This window comes from Bos mutus, chromosome 16 (assembly GCF_027580195.1).
Source record: "Bos mutus isolate GX-2022 chromosome 16, NWIPB_WYAK_1.1, whole genome shotgun sequence".
Taxonomy (NCBI): Eukaryota; Metazoa; Chordata; class Mammalia; order Artiodactyla; family Bovidae; genus Bos; species Bos mutus.
In genome coordinates this window covers 35,234,718-35,258,460 of record NC_091632.1, presented here as the reverse complement: position 1 = coordinate 35,258,460, position 23,743 = coordinate 35,234,718, and the positions used below count along the sequence as shown (strand labels likewise).

Genomic DNA, 23,743 nt, shown 5'->3' with positions numbered 1-23,743 from the left:
ATTCTCCTACTTCTCTTCTTCCCACTCTCCCCTTGTGGGGCATTGGCAGCCCCAGACATCCTTGGCTACCTTGACTGCCCCATGGCCCCTCAGTGGCCCATACATGGCTCTCCAAACCCACTGCAGGCCTGCTTCTCAGCCAACATCTACAGCATCTTAGGCTGAAAAGGCCCAGGGCACAGCATCTCCTCCCTCTGGCCCACCAGGACTGCCCACCCAGTTGCCCCTTGTCCTCTCAGCTCACTGTCCAGCCGTGAGGACAGGCACCCTAGTGTCACCCCTGACTCCTCTGTGCCCCCATCCTTGAACCACCACAAACCATGTCACTCCAGACTTGGCCCTGTCCAGCTTCCCCAGATCACTGTGCTGCCCACTTTAGGCTCACCTGCCCCACAACAGCTGTGGGGGTGCACCACTGCTCAGAATCCCCCAGTGGTCCCCATCTCCAACAGGACCTGCTCTCCTAGCTACCACAGGACCTGAGCAAGCTGACCACTGCCCAGGGCAAAAGGACTGAGCTACCACCATGGCCTCCTCCAAGAGCTTATATTTTTAAGAAGCATTGGAGAAGGAAATGGCAACCCACTCCAGTGTTCTTGCCTAGAGAATCCCAGGGACGGGGGAGCCTGGTGGGCTGCCATCTCTGGGGTCGCACAGAGTTGGACACGACTGAAGTGACTTAGCAGCAGCAGCAGCAGCTGATAAATGCCAATGGTGCTTTTTTTTTTTTTTTTGCCACTGAGGAAAAAGTCACTCCTCAAATTCATACAGAATTGCAAGGGACCCTGAGTAGCCAAAATGATCTTTAAAAAGAAGACCAGAGTTGGAGGACTCAAACTCCCAAACTTAAAATTTATTACAAAGCTACAGTGATCTTAACAATGTGGTACTGGTATGAAGACAGATATATAGACCAATGGAATAGGACAGACAGCCCAGAAATAAACCCTCACGTGTTTAGTCAAATGATTTTTGACAAGGATGTCAAGGTCATTAAATGGGGAGAGCTTTTCAACAAATGGTACTGGGAAAACTGAATATTCACATGAAAAAGAATGAATTTCAGAACTTCCTTGGTGGTCCAGTGGTTAAGACTCTGTGCTTCCAGTGCAGGTATTATGGGTCTGATCCCTGGTCAGAGAACTAAGACCCCGCATGCTGAGCAGCATGGCCAAAAAAAGGGAAAGAATAAGAACGAATTTGAACCCCTACCTCACACCATATACAAAAATTAACTCAAAGTGGATGAGACCTAAACTTAGGGATTAAAACTATAAAATTCTTAGAAGAAAACATAGGAGTAGATCTTCATTAACTTATATTTAGCGATGGTTTCTTAGATGTAACATCAAAAACACAAGCAAAAAGGGAAAAAAATAAATTGGACTTCAGCAAAACTAAAAACTTTTGTGCATAAAGGACACTATCAATAGAGTGAAAAAAACAGTTGACAGAATGGGAAAAAATATTTGCAAAATTACATATTTTGTATCCCTAATAAGGATCTCATGTCCAGAATATACACAGAACGCATGCAACTCAACAACAAGCACAACAAAAAACAAGTTTAAAAAAGGGTAAAGGACTTAAATAGATATTTCTCCAAAGAAGACATTCAAATGGCCAGTTAACACATGAAAAGATGCTCAGCGTCCCTAGTCACAAGGGAAATGCAAATCAAACCACAATGAGATTTCACTTCACACCATCTCGAATGGCTAGAATCAAAAAGGCGTATAGTAACAAGTCTTGGTGTGGACGTGGAGTGGTCGGAGCCCTTGTGCACTTCCTGTGGGAATGTAATATAGCTCAGCTGCTGTGGAAAGCAGTTTAATGGCTAACTAAATACAGAATTACTGTATGACCCTGCAATCCCACTCCTAGGTAAATACCCAAGAGAACTGGGAACAGGTGTTCAAACAAAAATGTGTACACGAATGTTCACAGCAGCGCTATTCACCACAACCAGAAGCGGGAAACAGCCCAAACGGCCACCAGCGGATGGCTGGATACACAGAGGGCGATGTGTCCACCCAGTGGGTCATGCAGCCCTCAAAAGGAATGAAGCACCAACACCTGCTCCAACATGGATGAGTCTTGAGAACACAGCACTCGGTGAGAGAAGCCAGACACAGAAGAAGGACACACGTTGTGTGAATGCTGTATGATTCCACTTGTGTGAAGTATTAATACATAGAACAGGCAGATCCATGGAGACAGGAGACTTATGGTGGGGGGGGCTGGGGGGAGGGCACAGGGAGGGACTGCTTAATGGGGGTAGGGCTTCCTCCTGAGGCGAAGACCGTGTTCTCGAAGTGGATGCAGGGGCTGGCTGCACAATGAGGAACCTGCTAAATGAACTGAACTGTGTACATCAGAAGAGTTTAGTGCATACTAAAACTGGAACGGTACAGAGAAGATTAACATGGCCCTGGGCAGGGATGACATGCAAATTCGAGACACGTTCCATATTTTTTAAAAAAGGGGGCTTAATGGTAAATTTCACATTAGGTGTGTTCTACCAGGATTCAAAACCAAGGTAGCTCATGAGGCAGAACCTCTCTGGGGGAACTTTGAGTCTGCAGGAGCTCCTGAGGCATCTCCCTTCTGACAGGAATGTGGGCTGCCCTGCAAAAGGGGCTTCCTGGTAGAGACCCCTCCCCGAGCTGGGAAGCCAGGGCGGAAACCCTGGCTTCTGGCCATGGGCTGGGTATCTGCTCCCTCTCATGGAGCGGCAGCATGGTAGGGGTCTTCTGTTGGAAAGGACAGTCCCTCCAGGGCAGGACCTGGGACAAGGCTGTGGGGCAGTCAGGACAGTGACCAGGGTATAGGCCCAGAGGTTAAGGCCCTTCCTGCCAGGCATCGGGCGCAAAGCTCTACCACTGTGTCAATCCTGGGGTGGGCTGGCAGATGAGGTGTGGTAACTGGTGACAAGATATGGCAGGTAACACGGTGTGGCCAGCGTTGTGTGGCATGATGTGGCATGGGGCCCTGTCCATGGTCATGGGGTCGGGGGGGTCAGGGCAGCTCTGGGCCCGTGTGGCCTTGAGGATTTCCTGTCCCTTCCCCTCTGCTCAGTGGCTGCCCGCCTGCTGGAAGAGGCCCTGTGTGGCTTCTCTGGATCACGTGACTTCAGGATGGGGTGAGAGGGCCCTGTGGAGTACGGGGTCACAGGCACCCTCGGCTTGAACCGGTGCCACAGGTGCAAGCTGTTTACCTGGCAGGTGCTGGCGGAGCTGAGTCCCAGGGCACCGCCTGTGGGGAGAGGAATCCCAGAACAGCTGGGCACCCTCCCCCAGGCAGGGCCTGGCAGAGGGAGGCCAAGGGAGCTGGAGACAGGGCGAACCTGGTGGCCCTGACAGCAGACCCCCACTTCCCCAGCCTGGTTTCCCCTGCCACCACCCCATCAGCTGTGCTCCTGTCTGCAGCAGGAACTGGGAGCCAGGCAGTCTGCAGGCCACTCCCCTCTAGGGGCAGTCAAGCTTGGGCTTCAGCCAGGGTCGGCCCACCTGGGTATGTGCTGCCAGGCCAGCTAGGGGCCTGTCCCAGCTTCTCGGCCCCAGGGACCCCTCCCTCTCTGAGCCTGGCCAGGCCTCTAGATGGCACCTGAGGACAGGAGGCTTGCCAGGCTGGGGAGAAGGGGTCTGGGGGCTCAGAGCCCTAAGGTATCTCTGGGGCAGCGGCTGCCTCTGAGCCACCACGCCTCCTCACCGCCCTCGGGCCTCCCCGTCCACTAGGCTCCCGTGGTCTACCCTCCCACACTGGACACTGAGGCCTCCTTCTCCTCTCACCTCTCTGGCCCCTGCCTGGGCTCCCGTCTCTCTTATGTTTGGGTGTCGGGGCCTGTGTGTGCCCCACTCCACCCTAGGGCTCTTTCAGGATCTCAGGGTCTCTGCTTCAACCCCTGGTTTGAATTCTTCTCTCCTGGTTTCAGAATTCCCATCCTGGCCCAGGGTGTGCTAAGGCATTTCTGGCAACTGCAGTCCAGGGCTGGGCGGGTGACTGCACAGCCTTCTGCAGGCAGCTGGGGAAGCTCCAGTGCAGAAGAATCGAGGCCTCCCTGCCAAGGGCGCCGCCCAGACTGGAGAGGAAACAGGACTGGGGGCTGGGGCGGCAGGAGCACACCCTCAATGCCTGCCAGGGAGGCCCTGGAGATAGCTTCTGGGGGTGTGGAGGCGGGGGAGGGGGAACAGGGGAGGTGAGAGCCTGCCCAGCCTGTCCCTCCAGGCTCTGCCCCCAGCATCCGATTTCAGGATGGTGCAGGCCAGAGGCTGGGGTTGCCTGGCCTCCGCCAGGAGGAGCCGGAACCTGGGCCTTGTGGGCCTTGAACCTGCCCGCCCACCCCCGAAGGCTTGGTTGATGAGTGTCTCAGCTGTTGCCCAAGCTCTGCTTTTTTTCCTGTGTGTTCCCCTGTCCACCAGCCCTCCGCCTGCTGGTGACAGCATTCGCTTTTTCTCAGTGTGCATGTTGTCCTAAGAGGGCCAGGGGCCCTCCATCCCCTGCCTCCAGGGGCCTATGAAATCTGAGTGAGGCCTTTCAGGGCCTTTCTGGGGTCCACGCAGTGGCATTGCAGAGTCTCTGGAGCACTTGGCTGCTTAGCTGGGTGGTGTGGAGGCAGCCCCAGCAGACATCCCCACTCCAGGCAGGAGGCCCTGCTCCGGAGGTGGAGCCCAGTAGCAGCCTCCCTGAGCCTAGCTGAGCCTGAAGCTCAGGATCTGAGCCTCTTTCCAGATGAGCTATTTGAGCTTCTGCCTCTTCCTACCCTGAGTCCTGGCTGATCCAACTCTCGCATGTATTGTTTGCATACCTGTGGGTGCACACATTTCTGGGGGGATGTGTAGGGATTATACCCCCACTCATGGTTGTATCTTGCTTCCTGAGTATTCAGCCAAAGACATCTCCCTCCACACATGATACTGAAGAACCCCTTGTGAGGTTTGCTGTGGCCCCAGAGCCATCTGTGGGGCCAGGATTTCCAACCCCACAAGCACAGTCCCAGGTTGACTGGATGCAGCTGCTATGGGGACACCCAAGGAGGAGGATGGATTCTCCTGTTCCGCTTCCCCAGGGAAGGCAGCGTGGGCTTCTGCTGGAGCTGATGGTCTGCACTGCCCCTGGGTCTCAGCCCCCCAAAGACAGCCCCCTCTGGGAGTGGCAAGAAGGCCACTGGGGCCTTCCCTAGGGTGTCTGCTCCAGAACATGGAAGGGGGCATGCCTCTGAGATGCAGTTGCCCAGCCAAGAGCAAGCCACCCACACCCGTGGTGCCCACCCCCAGGTGGCACTTCCCAATTCCCCACTGCCCCCCATGTTTTGGTGCCCCCCAGAGATGTCTGGTTTTTGAGCAAAGAGGGGGTGATGAGGAGGGTCGCAGGCTCAGAGGTCAGGTCACAAGAGGCAAGGAGAAGGGGCAAGTCCTGCCCTGGAAGAGGAAGGGGCTGCCTCCACTGCCCAGGAGAAGGTCCAGGGGTGCTCCAAGATCTGCTGGCAGCCAAAGGGCAGTGACCAGCCCTTCCCCAAGGCCGATGAGGTGCAGTCAGCCCACCATGTCAGCCTTCTGGGTGCACTGCCCATGACCTGGTCCAGCCTATGCCCACCTTGGGCCTTAACCCTTCCCTGGGGCCTTGGCACTCATGCGGCTCACTCCCTCTCTGTCTGCTGTAGGGTCTGCTTGACTGTCCCTTCCCACCGTCCACCCCACATAAAACTGCCCCTGCTCTCCACACACCCTTCTGCAGACCCGTCCCACATTGTGCCCTCCTGGCACCCAGTGGGCGCTCCCCTTGGTGAGTTCAGCTAGAGAGGGGTGGGAGCCGCCTTCCCACCTGACCCTGTTCTGCTAGCAGCCCCCACCTCTGCAACCCAGCAGGATCTAATTAGGCTTCTTTTGGATTACCTACATTCCACCCGCCTCCCCCTACAGCCTGTCCTTATCTTCTGTCTTTCAGAGCTGGGAGGCAGGGTCAGGCCCCAGCTTGCTTACTGGAGGACAAGACAGACCCAGTGTGAGATGCCCCTGCAGCCCTAGACCTGCAAAGCCAGGCTTGGAGCTGGGCCCCCGCCCCACCGGGGGCAGTCTGGTCGTGTGCACGGATTGTTTGAATAATTCAGATTTTAAAAGACCTACTTTCCTGTCAGACCATTTCCTGCTGGAGAGCAGATGGGGCCAGGGCGTCTGAATTATGCATTTGTGCTCCCCAGGTTTTAGTGGAGCTGGGCTCTGAGCCAGACACTGGGGCCCAGCTGGCCTGGCCCTTGCCGGATACGGCTGACCGGGTGTGGCAGTAGACTCGGGACCACAGGCTAGGCTCTAAGCCACTTATCAAGAGTAGAGGGAGGGAGTGTCTCCGGGAAGTCAGGAGAAGCCTGGCCTCCTGGCTGGGCATGAGCTCTCCAAGAGGGGCCCCGGTTTATGCCCCACTGAGAAGGGCCGGGTGGGGGCCCCAAAATGCAAGAGGCCAGTGCAGCAGGAATGGAGGGTGGGCGGGGAGGGCAGGGTCCCCAGAGCATCCTGTAGACCCTTGGGGTCTCAGGGACCCTGAGAGCTGATCAAGGCCCAGGGCATGTGTTTTCAGGGCCACAGGGCCCTGCTGCCTGGGGCCTCTGAGGCCTGTGTGCTTCAAATGGAGACGAGACCGGGCAGGGAATTTGGGAATGAGGACCCTGTGGCCCTGTCTCCTCCCTGCTGCCTTCCCTTCAACTTTGCCCCTCACACCTGGTCCATAAACACATAAAGGGCTCTAGGCCCCAGCCACAGGGCAAGTTCCAGGGAAGGCCCTGCCACACCCTGCAGACCTACAGATTATCCAGGGGCAACAGGGCTGCACCCCAAAACTTCAGACAGCTGGGGCAGTCACTGGCCTGGTGTCCTGATGCGTGGCCTTGCCCTGTGGCCTTGATGTCCCTGAGGAAGGGCCTGATCAGGCTGATGGTGGCCTGTGGGACAGGGGAGCCCTGGGTCTGCCCTCAGATGGGCATGCAGGGACCCAGGATGACAGGATGGGGGTTTTCCTGCCATCCCCACAGCAGCGCAGAGTGGGCTCCATGGAGACCACTCATCGCGCTGCCCAGTTCCTTCTGCTCTCCCTCCCTCCCATTTTTCTCGCTCTCCCCCACCTGCTCTCCCCCTCCTCCAGCCACCACCCCTTTCTCCTCCCCTTCTCCCTTCCCTGCTCCTCCTCTCTACCTTTCAGTCCCTGGACTTAGGTGGGCATAGAGCTTGGGACAGCATGAGACCCACTGGACTCTCCAGGATGTCCCTCTCTCATCCCAAGTCTGGGGCCTTGGGACCCACCTGCCAAGGCATGTGGGATCTCAGTTCACTAACCAGGGATCAGACTAGGCTCTTAGCAGTGAAAGCTCAGAGTCCCAATCACTGGGCCACCTGATAATTCTATTTACTTTTTATTTTTAATATCTATCTAGTTATTGCAGCACGCCAGATCTTCAGCTGAGGCATGTAAACTCCCAGTTCCAGTATGTGGGATCTAGTTCCCTGACCAGGGATTGAACCTGTGTCCCTGCATTGGGAGTGTGGAGTCCTAGCTATTGGACCACCAGGAAATAACTGGTTTTTTTCCTCTCCTCCTCTTGAGCAGTGGGCAGCCCTCATCCTGGACACAGTGACCACTCCATTCTGATTCTCCCTGCTCCCCTACTCCCCTCCCCATCCTCACTCTGAGTCGTGTCCCCCTCGCCTGGAACACAGCATGTTGCCCACACCCCTTCCCCCACTCATCAACACCTCTGGAGCTCCCTCTGTGTGCCCCCCGCCCTGGTACACAGGTGGAGCAGTGGGCAAGGGAGTCCAGCTCTGTTTTCAGCAAGTGAGCAGGGCAAGAAGCAAGCAGCCTGAGCATGAACCACATGAGGTCACGGGAGCCAGAGTAGCACTGGGGGGCCGGGGTGGGCTGGGGGAGGCTCCTCTGCAGAGGGGTCTTAGGGTTATGGGGAGCCCCTCACAGGCAGGTAGAGCTACAAGGACCAAAGGCCAGAGCATGGAATGTGGAGACTGAGTGTTTAAGGAGCAGAGAGAAGCCAGATGCCGGGCGGTGAGGAGGATGGAACAGAAGCGCAATAGGAGCTGCCAGTGGTTTGAAGCAAAGGAGCAATCCTGCTGATGTTCAGTTCTGGTTCAGCTGAGCAGGGTGGACATCTCTGCTTCGGTCAGCACCCAACCGAGGGGGCAGTGATCATGGAAGATTTGTTACCCAGAGGGGGTGGTCTGCGTGTGTACGTATACATGTATGCTTGTACATGCACATGTTCCTTAGTCCACTGTCGGGGACCAGAAGTAATGGCACTCCAGGAGCAGCAAGCACAGCCTATGCCTGCATGCAGGCTTCTAAATACCTGCTCCACCAGAAGGAAACAGGGCCCCCTGGAGAACGAGTTAGGTCAAGGCTGGGGCAGGGAGGACCTGAGACAAGCCTGGAACTTCTTGTGCCAGAAATTGAGGAAGGGCTCCCAGGAAAGTGGAGACATGTCTGTGTGCTGGTAGGATGAATCAGTGTGTGTGTGTGTTGGGGGGAAGACGGACAAGGGGCACAGCCCCAGAGTGGGTGGGAAGGCATGGGCTCCAAGCTGAGGTCCAGGTCCACCCTAGACAGACAGTCAGGCTCACACACAAAAGGAAACAATCTGCTGCAGCTGTGAAAGAGGCTGGGGAGGGAGGGTCTACAGGGCCCCTTGAGGTTTATGGGGGCAACTGCATTGCCTGCCTGTTCTACTGTACAGGCCAGGGGGAGGAGAGGGCAACACAGGGAGGGCTGCGGGCAGGGAGCTGATGTGGTTGCAAGGAGGTGATTAGGGTGGGGACCCCAAGCTCTTGCAGTGAAGGACGAGGGTGTCGGGAGTTGTTGGAACTGGGGAGGCAGAGGTCAGATGGAAAGGTGGAAGCCGGTGGGCTAAGGGCCCCAATCATAAACGTCCAGGAGGGGTCTGAGGACACCGGAGACTGCTGGCTGCTCACAGCTGACCTCCTTCCCCCTCCTCCACCAGGGGGTCTTTGATCCTCAGCTCCCTGGCAAACTCGGTCGCCGCATTTGCAGGGGTAGACTACTTGTCCCTACTGACAGTCGTTCTCGTTCTCGTGGTCACACCTCCATGCTCAGGTGGCCATTCCAGACAGAACCTTGACTACAGAAGCCGCACTGCCTGCACCTGCCCAGCTCACTGGAGCCCCACTGGCACCTCTGAGGACAGCCCTGACCCTGGGCTGTAGGGGCTCCACTCCGCAGGCAGACTGAAGCCAGGCGTCCCTGAGGCCGACACAGCGTGGGTGTGGGTCAGCATGGGCTGGGGGTATGTATACTCGTGTGTGTGCCGGGTGCACAATGCAGATGTGGAGCGCCCGGGGCTTTACGTGCGCGTGTACGGGGAGCGGAGTTCAGATGCTGAGCGCCAGGTGCGGTGGCAGGTTCCCGCCCTGCGTCCTTTATCTTAGTCCACCTGGCTGGGAGCCTAGCGAGTCGGCAGCCGGCAGACCACCCTACGCAGTGCCCCACGCTCCGGCCCCTGGGGAGCGGAGCCTGGCAGGGGGGAGAGGCGGGTCTGACTTGGAGGCTACCAGGGAGGGTCTGAGAGGGTAGGGCGCTGCCCCTTTAAGCGGCTCGCGCACGCGCGCGGGGGGCTGGCGCTGGGACGAAGCGCGCGCGCCCCCCCGCGCGCGCGCCGGGGACTCTGCCGAGCGGGGCGTGCGCGCGCGGCGTGCGCGGTGACGCGACCGTGGGGTTTCCCGAGGCTGCGGGCAGGGGCCGCCGCGCCCATCCCGATGGCTGGAGGCGTCTGAGGGGCGGACGGAGGCGGCGGCGGCGGGAGCGGGAGCGGGAGCGGGCGCGGGAGTGGAGCAGCCGCCGCGGGACCGACCGGACCGAGCTTCGCCGGCGCACCTGCCCGCAGCGCCCGCGGAGCGGCCGGAGCGCGACCACCTCCCGTAGCGGCGGCCGAGGCGGCGGGGAGCGGGCGCAGCAGGCGGGACGCGGCGTCGAGGTGAGCGCGACGGCCCCAGCCCCAAAAGCGACCCCCGTCCCAGACCCCTAGCCCTGGCCGTCTCCCCCACCATTGGCCCTCCCTATCGCCCCCCCCCCGGTCGCCCGCTCGCCAGGGCCGCCCCGCCCCCACCCTCCCCGCCCCCACCCGGCTGCCTGGCCGAGTCTTCCTGCCCCGCCCGGGTGGGGTCCTCGGGGCGGGGGCGGCTGGGACCCCGCGGGCTTCGGCGGGCCCTGGGGCCGAGGTCCTGGGCTTCGGGCCGGGAGTTGGGGCGCCGGGGTCTAGAGTCCAGATCCGGGCCTCTGGTCTGGGGTCCCGGGTGCAGGCCTGCGGTCCGGGTCCTGGGGTCCGCGGTGGGGGCGGGGCCGGAGACTCCGTGGTTTGGGGGTCTGGGGCCGGCGCCCCTCGGCCGGCTCCTGGGAGGTGGCTCGGAGAAGGGGTACCGAATGGTCCGAGAACAAAGGCGGTGGCGGCCCTGTCCCGCGCTGGGCGGTGGGCGCCATCCTTGGCCACGGGAGGACGGGCTGCGAGAAAAGAGGCCTTTCGGAGGCTGGAGGAGAGGCCGGCGTCGCCGCGGCGGAGAAATGAGGAAGCGGCGCCTAGGGCGCGCGGGGCGGACAAAGCGCCCAGCGAACGCGGGTCCTGGCCCCACGGTCGCCGCCGGCCCGAACGGGGCCCCCCGAAACCCCGGTGCCGGCGCGCAGCCTGCGGGCGGCGGCCGGGCCCCCGCGCCCCGCGCCGAATGAATGGCCCTCGGCGGCCCGGCAAGATGGCGCGTCCGCCGCGCGGCCTTTGTCAGCCGCCGCCCGCGCCGCGGGGCTCGGGGGGCGCCGCCCGGGGGCGCCGCCCGGGGACCCCCACGGTCCCAGAGGGGTGGGGAGCGCTGAAGATTCCACCCGGGGGTCGCTGAGCCATCGGACTTTGAAAACCCTGTCTTTTTCCTTGCGAGTTGCTGTTTGACTCCAATGGTGTCCACACGTTTCTAGTGTTCTTTAAATTGCCGAGTTAGCATACCTGAGTAGCGGGAGCTTTCTGTGCTTAGTGTCTTTTTCATGGACCCTTTTGAGTTAGGATTGGGAGACTCACAGCCTGAAGGAAAACAGCAATGTATTTATGTGGGGAAACAGGGGTGTTTATTTGGGCAAAGGAAGTTGGTGGACATTTACAGTTAGAGAGTACATTACTGAGTTTATGCATACACGATGTATATATTTTCATATGTAGTTTTGGTTTAGGTTAGAGGCCTTTTTTTTTTTTTTTGTATTTCCATGTTGCTACGTGTTTAACAGTGATCTCAAGTAATATTTAATGATTAAGCGGTTGCCTATGAGATTATTAGGAAAAATATATAGCTATTTTTCATGATAAGCAAATAAATGGAAGTATTAGCTTTATGAGAAGTTCCTTCAACCCCGGACTCTAGATAAGGTCTGAAGACCATTGTTATCCGTAAGATTTCTACCTGAGTTCTCGTTTTCTAATTTGAGGCTGTAGTCTTTTTTGGTTTGGAGTGGGTTCTTATTTCAAAGGAAGGTTTCAGTTTGAGTCCTATTAAGATAGATAGGGCCTGTTCTGGATTTCTTCCGGAAGGTACACATTGCAAAAAGAAAGCAAACAGGCAGTTCCTTTTTTGCTTCCTTACTAATACGGGTGTGTGGCTGGGGACAGGGCTGCTTGCCACCAACATGGAAACAGGTCTGAGAACCTCCAGACTGCAGACGGGAGCTTTTGGCCGGATTGAACTTTGTGACAGAGCTGTCAGAAATGGAGTGCAACTGGAAGGGTCAGAGGCCGCCCTGGCTGGATCCTGTTGGGGAAGATTTCCAGCTGCTGTGAGGCTGTCCAGCAGACTGCAGGGCCTTTCTCCTCCCGGGACTCACTCCCTCTGTCACACCAAGCCTCTGGTTTCACAGGCATTGTGATTGCTGCAAGTTTTTCTTTAGAAGGTGTGAATTGAGGAAAGCAGAGTTTTATGGTTGTGCCTGCAGCTCATTCCCAATTCTCCTGCTTGGGGGCGCGTGTTAGGCCTGCCTCTCTTCTGCAGAAATGGAGCAAGAGTATGCTAATAGAGAATATCGTTTAACTCTGCAGTTTTGCTTCAGAACTGACACTTTCTTAAATGAAAACACCCACCAGGTAGGAACCATTCTGCTTGTTTGTTACCTGAGTTTACGACAGAGCTATATTTATATTATCTTGCAAGTACTAAGAGGAATGTCCTCTTTAGTGAGACCTTAATAAGGATTTCTCTTTGTTTGATGTCTTGAGTTACTTCTGTTTTGGGAGGAGTTCAAGAAAATTTCCTCAGATTTCATTTTAATCTCAGAAGAGATTTGAAAGATTGTCAAGTCTTTTTCATCCTTAGCGACTTCGATTTCAAAGCTTGGATCACCTAGGTCTTACATTGATCACATGAGAAGTGCACTGATTCTATGAGGAGTTCATTTATTTCTCAAAGTTTTGTTCTGTTACCTTTTATTTTACTAAAATTTTCTCTTTTATCCTTTAGCTTGATTGGTAAAGTTGTATTTCTAAAAATACCTTGAGAGGGGTCTTTATGTAGACTTGCCTACCATTGGTTGTCTTTTTAGCGAGCACCTTGATGAATAATGTTGACATGCAGTATTGGCATTTATTGTAGTGTCTTCATTAGATTGCTTTTTTCTATGCCCAAAAGATTTGGCTCATGTTGGTTTCTAAATGGGATTAAGTTCTTACTGTCTACAGACTTTGGCTTTTAGCATTAGTGGATTGGAAATGGATATCCTCAATTTTATTATCTGGGCTTGACCATATGGCATGCCATATTATTTTAAAAGCCTTATTTAGCATGAGTCTAATAAAGCATTGAACAGACAGATTTTAGCATTTTTTAGGCTCCCTGGTGGCTCAGTCAGTAGAGTCTGCCTGCAGTGTGGGAGACCTGGGTTCATTCCCTGGGTCAGGAAGATCCCCTGGAGAAGGAGATGGCAACCCATTCCAGTATTCTTGCCTGGAGAATTCCATGGACAGAGGAGCCTGGTGGACTACAGTTCATGGGGTCACAAAGAGTCAGACTCTGAATTTTTTAATGTTGGTGTAAATTCTGATCTCAGGTTTGCATTTGTAGATAAGAGTGGTTTGAGAATTTATGAAGCAGGCAGTTCAGTTGAGTGAGTGGTGTAGTAAACATAGAATGAGGAGGTAAAAAGAAATTGAAATTGAAACTGATATCAGAGAAGTAATTTACAAAACTGATTGTGTAACATTACTGGGGGGAAGACACGGTCCAAATAGGTCCAAATATACATGGAGAGAATGGCTGTGTATTGAGTAATGCAACAGCACATTTGACTGTTCCGGGAAAAGAATGGAGTCCCACTTCTTTTAGAGCTGTGGGTTTTGTTTCCAGACTTAAACTCTCATTTAAGAAATACAGGCAATTCTATAGACACTTGAATTGGTCAGTGAATTAGAGGAATGCTAATAGCATTTAAAACCTTTTAGCCCACTTGTTCTTGTGGCAGTGCCTGTCCTTAGGTGCCACAGTTATCGATGGAAATTACTGCTCACTTCCAGTGATAGAAAAGCTTCCCGTTTTATAGAGCAATGTTGCTTTTCTTTTCTTTCATTTAGAAACTTGAGGATTCTCTTATTTAACTAAGTAAACATTCTGGGGAAAAAACCATTTCTAAAAACTGATTAAAAAGACCAAGTCAAGATTATCTAAAATAATAATTCGAAGAGATTATCTAGTTGAATCCATATTGCCATTGATAAAAGTTTACAATTTAATAATCAGTTGCCGCAGGATCCCCCTTTGTTTTTTGACCACCTTGTGGCTTGCAGGATCTTAGTTCCCTGACTAGGGATTGAACCCCGGGCCCAGGAGTCCCAACCACTGAACTGCCAGGGAATTCCTGCTCCAAGCTTAATACTGTATTTTATCAAGGGGGCAAAGCTATTCTTTAACCTGTCTGGACTAGAATACTAAGGGATTTGGTTGAATATATTCTTGTTTACTTGTGGGTTGTTGTGTCTATGCGTGTCTGTATGTCCTCTGACTCAGTCCTGTGGCAACTGTAAAATATATTCCCGATGCAGATTACAGATTCTCTTGACTACCTGTCCAAGTGTTGTAGTTGGTAAAGCTTTAAAAAATTCTGGGGCCTTCCCTGGCCCCAGACTAAAACTCCATGTTCCCAGTGCAGGGCCATCTCTGGTCAGGGACCTAGATTCCATTTGCTACAACTAACAGTTCACATGCTGCAAAATCAGATGCTGCCTGCCGCAACTAACAGCTGGCACAGCCAAATAAATATTTTAAAAATTCGGAACATTTCTAACTAGACAAGAGAGTATTAAAGTTTCTACAATAGTTTTCCCAAAAAAATTGTTATAGGAACTTTAAGATAATTCCTGAATTTCAGGGACAGAAAGAAATGCACTCATTTCTCAAGAGACTGTCTGAGTTAGAAGTCGGTTCTGTAACTTGCTCGTTTGGATTTGATTTTGACTTCCATGTATCTGTTTCCTGGTGTGTAAAGTAGGCACACGAGCCCCTCCTTTCTGGAGTGGTTGTAAGGGGTGCAGTGCAGCACTTGGAGCATTGCTTGACTGGCAGTTCTCTGTGCTGGGAGCACCATTTCTGTTGTTGTTGACCTTGCTTTGTAACAGTTTTTTTTTTTTGGCCACGCGGCTCAGCAGGTGGGATATTAATTTCCTGACCCCCGCCTCTTGGAGTCTTAACCATGGGACTGCCAGGGAAGTCCCATATTGACCATATTTCTTTGTACTGTACAGCACAATACTCTGTATTATGCTCCTGCAGCTTGTTTATTACATAACTTCTGTGGACCTCTTAATCCCCTTCACTTATTTTGCCCCCTGCCCCTTTTTGGCTACCACTGTTCTCTGTGCATCACATGAATAGCTTTGTGTCTAGTTTCGTTTTGTTCAAAAGGCTTTCTTTTACCTTTAAAGGGTAATTTTGATCCTATAATTTATTTTGAAATTGGTAAAACGATTGTTTATTTTTTAAGGATCTCACTCCCCCACTCCATTTATGATGCCAAATTATTTGAGAGTTCACAAAACAGTTTTTGGCATCCCTTAATTTGTCAACTAGTGGCAATGAAATATTTTTCACATGTTCTCAAAAGTACCATAACTTGAAATTTGTGTCTCATTCAGCGCCTTCACTGCTCCTTGCTGCTGCTGCTACTAAGTCGCTTCAGTCGTGTCCGACTCTGTGCAACCCCATAGACAGCAGCCCATTAGGCTCCGATGTCCCTGGGATTCTCCAGGCAAGAACACTGGAGTGGGTTGCCATTTCCTTCTCCAGTGCATGAAAGGGAAAAGTGAAAGTGAAGTTGCTCAGTCGTGTCCGACTCCTAGGGACCCCATGGACTGCAGCCTACCAGGCTCCTCCGTCCATGGGATTTGCCAGGCAAGAGTACTGGGGTGGGGTGCCATCACTGCTCCTTATTGAGTGTAAATTGTTGTAGAATGGGCGTGGCTCAGGGCCTTGTTACAAAGTGAAAAACAGATGGATCACGGGCACCTAACCTACTTTAGAGTTCAGCAATGGCTTTCTAGGGAGAATGTTTCTTTTGGGGAGAGTCTTAGGTTTCTTGATTTATTACATATATGCAGCCCTGTGTTATATATTTGCTCGGTTTTATCTAATAGTCTCACCAAAGCATTCTACTGGTAGTCTCCCCCAAATGGATTCAGGAACACTAGAGAGTTGTGCGCTTCATGACTGCAGACTTGAAGCTCCCTGTGTCTTGCACTAGAGTCAGCGTGAGCGTAAGGTGCTGTCCAGGCCCCGCATCTCTGGTTTCAGGGTTAGGGCTTCTGAACACCTACGTGCAAGGGACTGCAGAGTGGGAGTGGGGAGCACCCCATGTGACCTGCAGGAGGCTTCCCCAAGGGCTCGTTTCTTCTTGTCCTCTTCTTTCTTGTTTGAGTTTGTAGTCAGCCAGGGCGGCCTTGATGGCCTCTCTGGCCAATGTGGAGTAGTGCAGTTTCACAGGGAGAAGGCAGAGTTCCTTGGCGGTATCTGTGTTCTTCATGGTCGAGGCGTCCTCCACCATCTTCCCCTTCACCCATTCAGGGGCTGACCAGCTGCTGGGAGTGGCAGAACCACAGCCAAATATTTTAAAACTGGTGTTCACCATCTTTCTCTTTTCACCCACTTTAATCTGTATTTTCATTTCATCACTACACGCTGGAGCCCCCACCTATCCAGTTCCAACATTTGTAGATGCCTTGCCAGGGGACCCCAGGTTTCAGGGATTTTCATAAGAATCAACTGCAGTCTCGTGTGAATGCCAAGCCATAGCTGACAGCTCCCAGGGGGCAGGCAGGTAGGCAAGGGGCTGGAGCAGCAGCAGGGCTGCCACCATCTTGCAGGTTTGCTGGAAAATGTTGAGACTGGAAGGATTTTCCAGTTGGAGCCTGCCTGGTGCGTGAAGAGGAAGGAAAGAGTGTTCAAGGCTGAGGAGATGGACCGTGTTTCTCATGCAACCAGTTGGTCTCCTTCACTCACTGCTTCCAGCACCTAGAACCATGTAGTGCAAGATATTGTTTAATCACTAAATTGTGTCTGGCTCTTTGGACCCCAAGAGCCTGTCAGGCTCTTCTGTCCATGGGATTTTCGAGGCAAGAATACTGGAGTAGGTTGTCATTTCCTTCTTTAGGGGATCTTTCCAACACAGGGATCGAACCCGCATCTCTTGCATCTCCTACACTGGCAGACATGTTCTTTACCACTGCGTCACCTGGGAAGCCCTGTATTGCAAGATATGAAGTGAAGTGAAGTGAAAGTTGGTGAGTCGTGTCCGACTCTTTGTGACCCCGTGGACTGTAGAGTCCATGGAATTCTCCAGGCCAGAATACTGGAGTGGGTAGCCTTTCCCTTCTCCAGGGGATCTTCCCAACCCAGGGATCGAACCCTGGTCTCCTGTATTGCAGGCAGATTCTTTACCAGCTGAGCCACAAGGGAAGCCCTTATTGCAGGATAGGTGCTCAGTAAAATTACGGAATGAAAACACATGATTCATCCAGGGACATAAGTTCCACAGGGGTGGAGAGTGGTGAGAAATGGACACCCAAGAGGTCAGAGCCTTGGTAAGGAATTTGCACCTTTACCTTGAGGGCTCTAGGAAGCTTTCAAAGGGTTTTAAGACGATTTACCTGATCAGGAACGAGTCACTTGGTACTTGAACTTGGAGCATGCTCAGAGGAAGGAGGAAGACAGGTCAGATTTCAGATGGGATACTGTAGAGGGAAGGGGGTCTGGGTCAGGGTTGAAAAGGTGGTAGCTGTTTACTGAGACACCTTGATGACTTAGTGGAAGGTCAGAAGGGAATGAGTGAGTACAGATTTCTGTCCTGGATATCTGGGTGGCCATCTTGCATTTACTGAAATGAGCAGTGGTTTGCTGAGAAGACACACTGAACTTGGCACCTTGGTTTTGAGGACCCCAGGAGACATTCCCATGTTCTGCATCAGAACACACCAGCTCTTATTCTTTCTACTTGTCTTTGCAAAGCTCTTCTGGAGGTTTGTTGGTACCCTCCACTCCCTTCATTAAGGTCTTTGTACCCGTGTCCCCTCCTTAGAGGCCGTTCTCCACTCCCATTAATCTCTATCTTCCCTTGCTCTGTCCCCTTAATCTTTATGTTGATCTGCCCACTAGTTCTAAGCTCCATGAAGACAGGCACTTTGGTTCAACTGCAGTATTACCAGTCTCTGAAACTCTGAAGTGTTTGTCGAATTATTGACTTTTGTTACTTGTGAATGTAGAGCTCTGGAGGAGTGGTCTGAATCAATTGTTAGTGTTTAGATGGTGGTTGAAGTCTTGGGTGTCACCATTATTTAGAGTGAGGGGTCTGAGGAGTACCATCTGTGGACTCTGGGACTCATTAGGTCCAAGATAGTGTCATGATCTGAGCTTCCCTAGTGGCTCAGACAGTAAAGATCCACCTGCAGTGTGGGAGACCCAGGTTCAGTCCCTGAGTCAGGAAGATCCACTGGAGAAGGAAATGGCAACCCACTCCAGTATTCTTGCCTGGAGAATCCCATGGACAGAAGAGCCTGGAGGGCTACAGTCCATGGGGTCACGAAGAGTTGAACAGGACTGAGCAATGGTGACCCACTCCAGTACTCTTGCCTGGAAAATCCCATGGATGGAGGAGCCTGGTAGGCTGCAGTCCATGGGGTCACTAAGAGTCGGACACGACTGAGTGACTTCACTTTCACTTTTCACTTTCATGCATTGGAGAAGGAAATGGCAACCCACTCCAGTGTTCTTGCCTGGAGATTCCCAGGGATGGGGGAGCCTGGTGGGCCGCCATCTATGGGGTTGCACAGAGTTGGACACGACTGAAGCAACTTAGCAGCAGCAGCACAGCAACAGAGCAACTAACACTTTCACTGTTAGGATCATATTAAGATGTCATTTGACTTTCACTGTGTCGACATTCCCACTGATGGTACAAAAGCAGCGGTGGTTGACACTGCTGGTTCTGCAGCACAAATCAGGGCTGTGGTACCAAGACATTTACAGTGGTTTTTGTTGTTGTTCAGTTGCTCGGTTGTGTCCAACTCTTTGCGACCCCATGGACTGCAGCATGCCAGGCTTCCCTGGCCATCACCATCTTCCTGAGTTTTCTCAAAGTCATGTCTGTTGAGTCAGTGATGCCATCCAACCATCTGATCCTCTGTCGTTTGCTTTTCCTCCTGCCTTCAATCTTTCCCAGCAACAGGGTCTTTTCCAGTGAGTTGGCTCTTCGGATCTGGTGGCCAAAGTATTGAAGCTTCAGCTTTAGCATCAGTCCTTCCAATAAATATTCAGGACTGATTTCCTTTAGGACTGACTGGTTTGATCTCCTTGCTGTCCAAGGAACTCTCAAGAGCCTTCTCCAGCACCACAGTTCAAAGGCTTCAGTTCTTCAGTGCTCAGCCTTTTTTATTGTCCAGCTCTCACATCCATACATGACTGCTGGAAAAATCATAGCTTTGGCTATATGGACCTTTGTAGACAAAGTGATGGCTCTGCTTTTGAATATGCTGTCTAGATTTGTCATTACTTTTCTTCCAAGGAGCAAGCGTCCTTTAATTTCATGGCTGCAGTCACTGTCCACAGTGATTTTGGAGCGCAAGAAAATAGTCTGTCAGTTTCCATTTTTTCTCCGTCTACTTGCCGTGAAGTGATGGGACTGGATGCCATGATCTTCATTTTTTTAATGTTGAGCTTTAAGTCAGCTTTTTCACTCTCCTCTTTCACTTTCATCAGGAGGGTTTTTAGTTCCTCTTCGATTTATACTGTAAGGGTGGTGTCATCTGCATACCTGAGGTTATTGATATTTCTCCCAGCTATCTTGAGATTCCAGCTTGTGCTTCATCTAGCCCGGCATTTCACATGATGTACTATGCATATAGGTTAAATAAGCAGGGTGACAATTCAGTCTTGACCTACTCATTTCCCAGTTTTAAACCAGTCCGTTGTTACATGTCTGGTTTTAACTGTTGCTTCTTGACCTGCATACAGGTTTCATAGCAGGTAGGTAAGGTGATCTGATATTCCCATCTCTTGAAGAATGTTCCACAGTTTATTGTGATCTATGGTCAAAGGCTTTAATGTAGTCAGTGAAGCATAAGTAGATGTTTTTCTGGAATTTTCTAGCTTTTTCTGTGATCCAGCGGATGTTGGCAATTTGATCTCTGGTTCCTCTGCCTTTTCTAAATATAGCTTGTACATCTGGAAGTTCTTGCTGGTTATTGTAGTCATAATATTCTTCACCGCTGTGAACTTGTGGTTAAAAAAAATCCAATTTAATGTCTTTGATGAAGCAATAAAAATCAATTTTATTAAACTGCAACCTGAGTACTCATCTTTTTACTGGTCTGTGTGACCGAATGGGAAGTCAGCATAAAGCACTGATCCTTACGTAGCATCCTAACGTATGAGAGTCTGCACAGCAGCTATGCCATCACTTGAGTTGAAAGAACAGCCGACAGAAAATGATGACTGTTCAGACAGGGGAACTTGGCAGATGTTTTCTTAAAAACGAATGAAGTGAACCAGATACTTCAAGGAAAATAACTGACATTGTTGGCAGTGATAAAATTTGAGCTTTCAGATGGAAATTTGAATTTTGGAAAACTTGATTCTCCTACCATGAGCTTGACAGCTTCCTGGTACTTTTCTTTCAAGATAGGTGGAGATGTTAAGGGAATGTTTCTTTTTTAATGTTATATAATAGGACGTGTCAACGTTGGGAAGATCTGCTTAACTCAGGGAGGTGATGCTTTCCAATGGCCTGTGTTCGATGCTGGGAACTCAGGGATAAGTAAAAGATCCGTTCAAAGCATCAGAGTGGAGTGAGGCCCCTGGTGTTTGATGTAACAGTGTGAACAGTTAACTGACAGGGTTTCAGGTTCCGCATCAGAACTTTAAGAAACTTAGCACTTGGCAAGTTTTGATGTAGTATCAGAAGACTGTCGACATTTATTTGAAAAGGCTGTTAAATCACTCCCTTTTTCTACCATGTATTTGTGTGAGAAAGTTCCTCATCTCCTTCAACTGGACAAAGTGCGGCACCAGTGCGGACCCACTCCCTCCCCCGACCCCCTGCTCCCCCCAGGCAGACACTTAACAGCTCTGCTGATATGTACAATGTTGCTACTCTTCTCTCCAAGTTATTTTTCTGGTTATATTTTGTAAAAATATTGTTTATGGTAACAGGCAGTATGCTTATTGAATGTTTTTAGAAAGTCTCTGCTTTAGTTTCTAATACAGTAAATACCTGTTGATATAACCTATGTAAACAAGAGCCCCTGGGGTCCTCAGTAATGAAGAACGTATGGGAGCCTGAGCCTCGGCCTCCGAGCAGCATGATGGGAGAGGAGTGCAGTGCTTACCCTGCAGGACCACTTGAGGGCCTTGGCCAGGCACCTCACTGCGGGGACCAGTGCGGCCCTTCTCTGCAGACAGGCACCCTGCCTGATGTGTCCTTACAGGTGTAGGGTCGTGCCCTTTCCCGGGGAGAAGAACCACCTGGAGATTCTCTAAAGGTTGAAGGCCCACAGGTGCAGCTTGGGTGTAGCAGGATGGGCAGAGGAAAAGCTACTCAGAGGAGTGGAAAGAGTTGGAAGAACATCATAGCAGTGTCAGCTCCTGTGAGCATCTCCAAGAAGCGGGGAGGGAAGTATCAGAGAAGCAGGTTTGGCTGGGAATGAGGAATCGTCTGGGGTTCAGTGATCAGGACTTCCCAGGGCCGATGAGTGGCAGTGGGGTAGGGGGAGGCTCTGAAGGAAGGGGAATTTTACTTATTTTTTCTCTTTTGACCGTGCTGTGTGTCATGTGGGATCTTTGTTCTCTGACCGTGGATTGAACCCTGCCTTCTGCAGTGGAAGTGCAATCTTAACCACTGGACCACGAGGGAAGTATCTGTTTGATGGCAATGGTGAGCAGGAAAAGGAAAGGTGCTGAAAAAAAATTAGGGCAGGGCTTCAGAGATGGCTGGGATTTCATTTTAAAAGGTGGTAGAGGGACTCCTCTCGGAGAAGGCAGTGGCACCCCAGTCCAGTAACTGTTGCCTGGAAAATCCTATGGACGGAGGAGCCTGATAGGCTGCAGTCCATGGGGTCCCTAAGAGTCAGACAGGACTGGGCGGCTTCACTTCCATTTTTCACTTTCATGCACTGGAGAAGGAAATGGCAACCCACTCCAGTGTTCTTGCCTGGAGAATCCCAGGGTCGGGGGAGCCTGGTGGGTTGCCGTCTATGGGGTCACACAGAGTCGGACACGATTGAAGTGACTTAGCAGCAGCAGCAGCAGCGGGACTTCTCTGGTGGTCCGGTGGCTAAGACTGTGTGGTCCCATAGCAGGGGCCCTGGGTACAATCTCTGGTCGTGGAATTAGATCCTGCATGCCACAACCAAGACCCGGTGCAGCCAAATAAGTATTTTTATAAAAAAGAAAAGCTTGGTGGAAACATTTGAGGTCGAGTGCAGGAGGAGGTTGGGGATGAGCCAGGCAGATATCTGGACAAAGGGAGAAGCCCTGAGACAGGACTGAGCTACGAACTGAAATGAAGGCTTGGGAAATGGAAGTTACTCTCCGTCTGCCATAGATGTTCCTATATATAAAATGTGTTGGAAGAGGTGGTTGAAGATAACCCTGTTGAAATAGAGTTCTTCAAACCATGGCCCTTCCGTCCTCCACCTGCAGTTCCCTTGGCAGTAGATGAACTTGAATTTTGCAGATGACCAGTGCTGTTAGCTCATGCTTGTTAGGCACCTACTTGGTTAGCTAGATGCCATGCTAAGAGCTTGATGATATTACACTCTGATCCACTCATCAGTTCTGAGCCTGGTCCTGTGAGTAGACCCATTTCACAGATGGCTAAACCTGTTGAGGAAATTAGGTAATTGGCCAGAGTCACAGCTAGGAATTTGCTGAACCCATATCTGAGTGTCAGTTACTTGCCTCCAGAGCTCTTACCTGTTACACCGTGGACCATCTAGCGTGCATCTCTCTCTAGTCTCCCACCTCTTGGGACTTCTGTGTCTGCCTCTGCCTCCTTCATAGATTTATTAAAGGGAAGGTTCTTCCACTTGAGGACGTGCTCACCTACACTTTTATCTTTAGTTTCTTCTTCAGAGACTCTTTTCTGTTCTACCTTCAAATGTGACTAATAAGTCTTACATAACTCAATCTCCCAGTTAATCTTGGTGTCTTTTTCAGCCACTATTCTCCTTTTTTTCCCTCTATTTAAAATTAAGCAAAAAAATAAAATAAAATAAAATTAAGCTCCTGGACAGGCAGTCTGTCTCCACCACCTCGGTTCCTCCATCCCTCTGTCCTCCTCCTCGAGGGCCTGTTCCTGTTCCCCCTAAGCCACCACTCTTGTTATTTTTATAAAAATGTCCTTTCAGCAAGTCCATTTTATTGTCTCCAGTTTTTATCTTTAAATTTTGTATTTTAATAATAAAAGTGTTTAATTGTTTATTATACAAAATTAGGATTATAAAAATGAGGGGAAAATCAATCATTGACCTATCTAGAAATAACCTTGTAATAGTGTATTTCCCTTTAGTCTTTTGTATTGCTCGTGCACATGTGTTCAGAGATTCCTCCCCAGATTGGAGGTCACACCGTATACTTAGATTGTTAAATTGTGCTCTGTCTGTTTTGTTAACATATTATGTGTATTTCTGAAGGTCATCTTTGAAAACATGACTATTAACTGCACAACTGTTGATGGTGTTGCTTACTTCCTGGCTTCCCTGTGCTCATGAACTGGACATCCTGGCTCTGCAGTCTGAGCTTTGAGGCCATAAGCAGGTTATTTAACTCCTCTCCCAGTTTCCCCATCGCCAGGATAGTGGTGAGGATGGATTGAGATGGTGCAAATGGAATGCTTACCCCGTGCCTGGTGTGGTGCAAGCACTGGCATGTCCGCTTCCTTTAACACCCCTGCCCGTGACCTCTGCCTGTTTCGCCTTCCTTTCTTCACGCACTTCTCCAAGCTGACCTCTTCTTTATTTCTGTCTTTGTGGATGCTGTCTCACTTAAGGTTTTCAGGGGTTCTTCTGTTTGGCTCTGAAGTGTTAGTTTCCTGGGGCTGCAGTAACATTACCACAGACTGAGGGGCTAAACCAGCAGAAATGTGTTCTCTCAGGGTTTAAAAGGCTGGAAGTCTGAAATCCAGGTGTTGGCAGGACAGCTCCCTTGGATGCCTCTTTCTGGCTTTGGGTGGT

General features: G+C 51.4%; 1 protein-coding gene and 1 non-coding gene across 3 annotated transcripts in view; both read left to right on the top strand.

Annotated features, from left to right (window-relative positions):
- Positions 1-2,373: 2,373 nt before the first annotated feature.
- Positions 2,374-2,476, top strand: LOC138991335 (U6 spliceosomal RNA). The gene has a single exon (XR_011467354.1). It is a non-coding gene; the product is annotated as a U6 spliceosomal RNA (small nuclear RNA).
- A 7,278-nt stretch (positions 2,477-9,754) lies between these two features.
- Positions 9,755-23,743, top strand: part of GNB1 (G protein subunit beta 1) — a 79,087-nt gene continuing 65,098 nt past the window's right edge. For both annotated transcript variants that reach the window (XM_070385066.1, XM_070385067.1), the window contains exon 1: positions 9,755-9,988. The gene's annotated coding sequence lies outside the window, so the exon portion shown is untranslated. The remainder of the gene's footprint in view (positions 9,989-23,743) is intronic.